This window comes from Myotis davidii, unplaced genomic scaffold (assembly GCF_000327345.1).
Source record: "Myotis davidii unplaced genomic scaffold, ASM32734v1 scaffold168, whole genome shotgun sequence".
Classification (NCBI taxonomy): Eukaryota; Metazoa; Chordata; class Mammalia; order Chiroptera; family Vespertilionidae; genus Myotis; species Myotis davidii.
Genome location: NW_006383016.1, coordinates 2,870,695 through 2,876,753, shown reverse-complemented (window position 1 = coordinate 2,876,753; position 6,059 = coordinate 2,870,695). Strand labels below are relative to the sequence as shown.

The window sequence follows — 6,059 nt, the reverse complement described above, 5'->3', positions numbered from 1 at the left end:
GAACCTCTGCACACAATCTCATCTCAGAGTCTGCTTCCCAGGAAACCTGATCTGTGAAACTCTCCCCAAGTCCCTAGCAGCAGCAAGGGAAGGGAGAATTCTGGAATGTGAAAGGGAGAAAATGCAATGACAACTGTCATCAGTGATGTAGATTCAACATTTAGACCCTATAGCAACTTCCCCTCCTCTTTCCTAGTGAGTCTGGGGAGAATATAATTACAGGTGGAATTAAAATAAAGAGTATCCCAGTGAGGTATTTGATCCATATTTCTTTTTCTAGAATGTCATCATAATCTGAAAAGACCATATGTGCCCTATCCTACTCTTTAATTCATCGTGGGCAAATTCCCACATTTTGAGAAAAGCTGACTATGAGCTTGTGGGAAGGCATGAGGTCTGGTTTATGAGTAGGTGGTTAGTAAACCATTTAATATGTATGCTTTGAATTAAATGGTATAATTTGCTTGCATTATGTCTAAAATTCCACCAGAGTTCTGATATTTGAGTTTTGAAGAGTTAATAGTATCTTATTAGTATGCAAAAAGGAGATTAATAAGCTTAATAATGATCAACTATTAGTTGTCAGCTAGCTTAGAGCAAGGCAAGTTCTTAGAGGGGAGTGGGGCATGTGGGTGTGTGGGACTCTAAGATGAGTTGGGAGGGAACACAGCCCAGCTATATTTGCTTTCTAATTGCCTCGCTGAGTCCCATGGTGGTCTGAGTGAACAGTGTTTGCCATATGGGTACCCAAACCCCTGGTGGAACGAAATCGGATTCTAAATGGTGTACAGTTAGAAAAATATTTACTATTTTCATTATTATAAATTTACTAGAGGCCTGATGCACAAAATTTGTGCAAGGGGCTCAGCCCTCACAGCCCCAGCTTCCTCTGGAAGGTTGTCTGGATGGTCTTTCTGCTGTTTGGTCTAATTAGCATATTAGCTCTTTATGATATAGGATTGTTACAGTTAACCTTTATTTTTGGCAAGTGTTTCTGGTCTTCTGTTTATGGTTAGTGATATAAAGTTTTCTTTTAGAGTAACTTTAAATTAAACAGGAACCTATTTAAATAAAATATTTACTATTACAAGTGAGCTATAAATATTGTTAGAAAAATCATCCCAATGATGGTACGTGACTCATAAAAGTTTAGGTGTAAAATGGCTTGGTTCAAGGTGATAAAGAGAATTAGAGGAAAGAAATTATTATTGCAGGAACTTCGCAAATGTTAAATAAATACCAAATGACACCATGTAGAAGTCATGTCAAATTGTTTAAAACTGCTTAAACTTTTGTTGCTGCTTTTGATACATTCCTAATTAAACCAATTCCCCCCTCCTCCCATTACACATTGTGCAAAATTGTTTTAGGTCTTTTAGTTTCTAGCACGTTTGCATGGTCTATGAGATTTGGTTATTTATCACACCCATGTTATCACTGCCCATTAATTACACACCCATCACGTATCAGGTATCATTAAAGCCCATTAGTTAAACATAAGAGCTTAAGAGAATTAAATTTAATCCTGAAAGAGGATTTAAAGGGAATATGGGAAAAAATCTCCCTGTCTGGAATATTTCCAGACTAAATATAGAAATTTGAGACAACTAGTGGTTTTGAAATGTTTTCAGCCACAGAACATCCTGTCCAAATAAATCTTACCAGAAATGAGGAGAAATCTACAGAACTGCCCGGTGGGTGGGGGTTCTGGGGAAGTGAGAGCCCTGATGTGATGCTTGGACGAACTGTCCCCTCCCTTCTTGCTGTGTGTTCCCACCCCACCCACCCTACGGTACCCCCGAGGCTCATAAGATGAGGCACTCTGTTTGAAAACTTCTAACCTGGAACAATTTCTTTCTCACTCTGTCTACACCTGTCACTTGGTGTCTGTGGCATAGTCAACGGGCTTTATTTTATTATGAGGCAGTGATTATATATTTCCCCTGAGAATACTACAGACATGTCTTGTCCGAAAGCCAAAAATTTTTAAAAAAAACCTGGATTTAGGGAAGAAACAAACAAGGCCATAAGCTCCATGCAGGGCCTCAAGCTCGGGCTCGTGTATTGCTGCTTCCCCCCAGTATCTAGCAGGACTCCAGCCACACGTTGTCGGAACAAATGAAAGCGTGAATAGCAGAGGCAAGCTAGGCTCTGCTGCATTTTGAGAAATGGAACGAATGGGTCAAGGTGTATGCCCATTTTCAAAACTTCCAGTGAATGAGTTATAAAGAGTAGCTGGGGACAGTGGGGCAATCTACTTGTAGTGAGCCCTGGAGATAATGGTGCCTGGGAAAAGGTAGCGATTGTGAAATAGAAAGAAAATGGGAATTTAAGATACCCAGAAAAGGAACAATACTGGTGGGGTTTGGGAACCTGAAAAACTTGGGACAAAAGTGATTTTTGTTTCCATCATAAAGACACTGTGTAAAGCATGGGAAATGTCTCAATAAATTCTTCATAGAGCTAGACCAGTGGTCGGCAAACTGTGGCTCGCGAGCCACATGTGGCTCTTTGGCCCCTTGAGTTTGGCTCTTCCACAAAATACTGACTTCTGCACTTGGGCCACAAAGTTTCAATCTCACTGTACGTGTGCGCCCGCACATGGTATTTTGTGGAAGAGCCACACTCAAGGGGCCCAAGAGCTGCACGTGGCTCACGAGCCGCAGTTTGCCGACCACTGAGCTAGACAGAAGTTCAGCTCACGGTGTACGTGTGGAGTTGCCGTAAGAGACATAATTCAGCAGCCTGTGTGGCTGCTGTGGGTGTACAGTGCGGGTCGGGGGGATTGAAGTACAAATTCCCACACACTCAACAGTTGCTCTGCCGGGTTCCCAAATCAGAGCCAGTGACTGTCTCAGTCACGTGGGTTGAGAAGAAGAACAGGAAACTGAGACTTCTCATGTCATATCTGTATAAGGTCTCCCCACACCCCACTGCTGCTCCTGCCTTCTCCCCTCCAAGCCACCTCTTCCCCATGATTCCCCAAACAGCCCAGCCCTTAGGAAGCGTACCCAGTACCTGGACACTCCTAATCCTCATAGCCGTTATATTGACACCTATACTGCCCACGGGCCTCCCTGGTATGAGCATGGGTTGTCTCCTGACTGCATGAGAAGTTAGTGGAGGGCAGGGTCTTATATTTCCTTTCACATCCACAGCACCTTTTCCCAGAGCTCCCAGGACAGGCACCGAGGCTGTGCTGGTTGGTTGAATAGTGACAAACTGAACGCCTTCTGGGAATGCTCTGTTTCCAGGTCACTCCTGGCCCACACCATGGCTTGGATTATCCAAGCCATGAAGATCCACAAGCCGGGTCATGAGCTATGTTTCCCAGAAGACTGGAGGGGAACTTGATTTATTGGTCTTGGAGCCCCAAGGCAGGAGGAGCAGCGCCTTCTTGTAGAACAATCCCACCCATTGACATGCTGAAGCAGCTTGTTCCCCAAGGTGATAACATTTGAAAGCTCTGCTGGCATAATCCCGGGTGGATATTTTCCGCTAGTCTGCCCTGAAGGGACACACTCACACATACAGTGACATGTTGCATGTGCAAAACGTGAGGAGTGGGCTTCAAGGCCGCTGTGTGTGCCACCCTGGATGGAAAAGGGCTGCAAAGGAAATGATAGAGTGTGTTCAATGGCCTTCTCCTTCATCTGAGAAACATCATTTGAAATTTTACTTTCAGGGGCCGCCCCTTCCAACAGATTCTCCTGAAAAATGGATACAAATGGGGAGAGGGGAGAAGGGACTAGAACCTCAAAGGGCAGAACCTACAGGAATTAGGTTGCTCAACTGGAAACAGGGATGTGACAGCCTCATCTGGGCCCCTAGAACCAGCTCCAGCTGGTTTCCTGTCAGTCACAGGTGGGAAAACCACCACCCCAGTGCTGCTCTCAGTTCCTGTCTGTTTTGGGACATCTGTTCCTGTTCCCCAACAGGATAGGAATGTCCCCTCTCAACACAAGAGAGCTTGTCACGCGGGGAGCTCTGGGACACATGCGTGTTGGGGGCTTCCTGGCAGCTCCTGGCATTTCATATTGGTTTCAAGGTGGCCTACTCTGTGCCTCCCACAGGCCTTGGAACAACAGAGATCTGGAACAATCCGTTCTCAAAATAACAATGTCTGGGGCTGACGGGAGCCTGGGAGTCCTTCCTTGGTAGGAATTTGCCTCTTGAACAGGCAGCTGCAGGAGGGGCGGAGGTCCCGAGGCAGGGTTTTGCTTGAGCACATCACAGCATTCGGTGTAGGTTGGGGACACTTAGAGATCGCCAAACCCAAGGCAGGAGCAGCAGGAAGAAAATACCTTTCTCAGCCAGGTTACTCCAACTCGCTACCGATGGGCGTTGTAGATTTCTTCAGGAGGAGCGGTGTCCCCTGTCCCTGCACCATCTTCCCAACCCACCTGCTATTTTGGGTTCCAGGTCTCATCCCACTGCTGGCGTGTGTCTCTCCTCCACTCCAGCCCGTTTTCCTAGGACATAGTCTTCAACAAAGGGAGTGGCCAGCCAAGGAAGTGGGGAAGCCAAGGTCCCCGGCTCCCACTTTGGCTAATTAGCTCTATCTCTTGGAGCACAAAGCACAAACCTAAGAACAAGAACCCTGGGGCTGGACTACCCTTGAGACGTAATGACTAGAACTCAGAGCCAGAGCTCTATCAAGGTCTTCCGTCGCCTCGCCTGCCAGCTGGATGTCTCTCCGTTCAAGGTGGCCGCTGAAGCGAGACCGGCACTGCTTTTTCCACCTGTCACATGGGAAGCTGGTGGCCCGCTCACCTGCTCCACTCGACTGCCTCTCCCCTGCCTCTCTGCTCAAACCGTGTCTTGACTTGGCAGGGCGACAAGACAGAATAAAAACATACACTTCTCCCCAGATTCCTGTCTCCTCTCTTTTTCACGGGAGATCAAGTGATTTCTTCCCCTGCCTTGTATGGCTAGGATTCTTACTGCCATGTCCCAGTCCCCTGTACACCAGCTATAAGGGAAAAAGAGTTACAGAGGAACTACGCTGCCACAACTGCTTCCACAATAAACTCTTACCCCCATTTTACAGATCAGGAGAGTTATCGTTATAACAGTATCTGTTAGAAGCCAAGCAACGTGCTACTTTGGACTCTGAATCCAGTGCTCTTTGCACTTCACCATAGATAGCTCAGGAGGATGCCCCTTAATCAGGAGGGAGCTTGAGTCATTCAACAAATATTTTTTTTTTGGGGGGGCATCTCCAATGTCCTGACACATTCTAAATGCATATGGCAAAACAACAACAACAACAAAACTAGACAAACACCCCACTCCCAAAATCCATCCCATCATGTTAGCTTACATTCTAATTTGGGGAGACGGACAATCACAAGAGTAAAGAAGTAAGTGGCATGTGCTGTGGAGAAGAATAAAGCAGAGAAGGTGAAGGGGCACTTAACAGATGTTAGGTAAGTAAGTTATTTCCATGAAATTCATGACACACTCACAGAGGCAACACATTTTGGTTCAGGCAAATATTTTTTCAGCAACTTCCTCCCTTGAAGTATTTCAGGAGCTGATGAAGCCCTCCTATTTCTTCTTTTTAAATTAACTGATAAATATTTGATTAGAACTTTCGATAACTTACATCTTCCCAGCATCCCCTCTGCCGGGCTCCTCCAAGGCTCTGATAGAGGGAGGCTCTCTCATCTGGTTCCTCTCACTCACCCCGACTGCCCCAGGCCCCTCTGCCCTGGGTCCCCTTCCGGCTGAGTGACACTGACACATGATGGCGTCAGGGGAGCTGGCACACTGACTCAGTACCGGGGGCCCAGGTGAGGCTGCTCCCAGTCCTGCGCTGAGTTTGGCTGGGTTTGTTTGGTCCTGGGGGATTATGGCCTTGCTTCTAGGTTCACTGGGCAGAAACAGCAAGAGTCTCCTGAACGTTCCAAGGAGGTGGGGCCTGGCCCCACGCATGCCCTCTGGAGATGTGTGACAATGGGGAGCTCAGGAAGGGGCCTGGGAGAGCCCTCTGTGCACCGGAGTGAGGAGGAAATGGCACTGGATGACCAGTCCAGTGGCCCTGCTGGCGATGCCGG

At 47.0% G+C, this 6,059-nt stretch overlaps 1 long non-coding RNA gene across 1 annotated transcript in view; it reads left to right on the top strand.

Annotated features, from left to right (window-relative positions):
• The window catches only part of LOC107181704, a 28,370-nt gene extending 23,506 nt beyond the window's left edge, over nucleotides 1–4,864 (top strand). Inside the window, exon 4 of the long non-coding RNA XR_001512398.1 lies at nucleotides 3,159–4,864. This is a non-coding gene — a long non-coding RNA (uncharacterized LOC107181704). The remainder of the gene's footprint in view (nucleotides 1–3,158) is intronic.
• The last annotated feature ends 1,195 nt before the right edge of the window (nucleotides 4,865–6,059 follow it).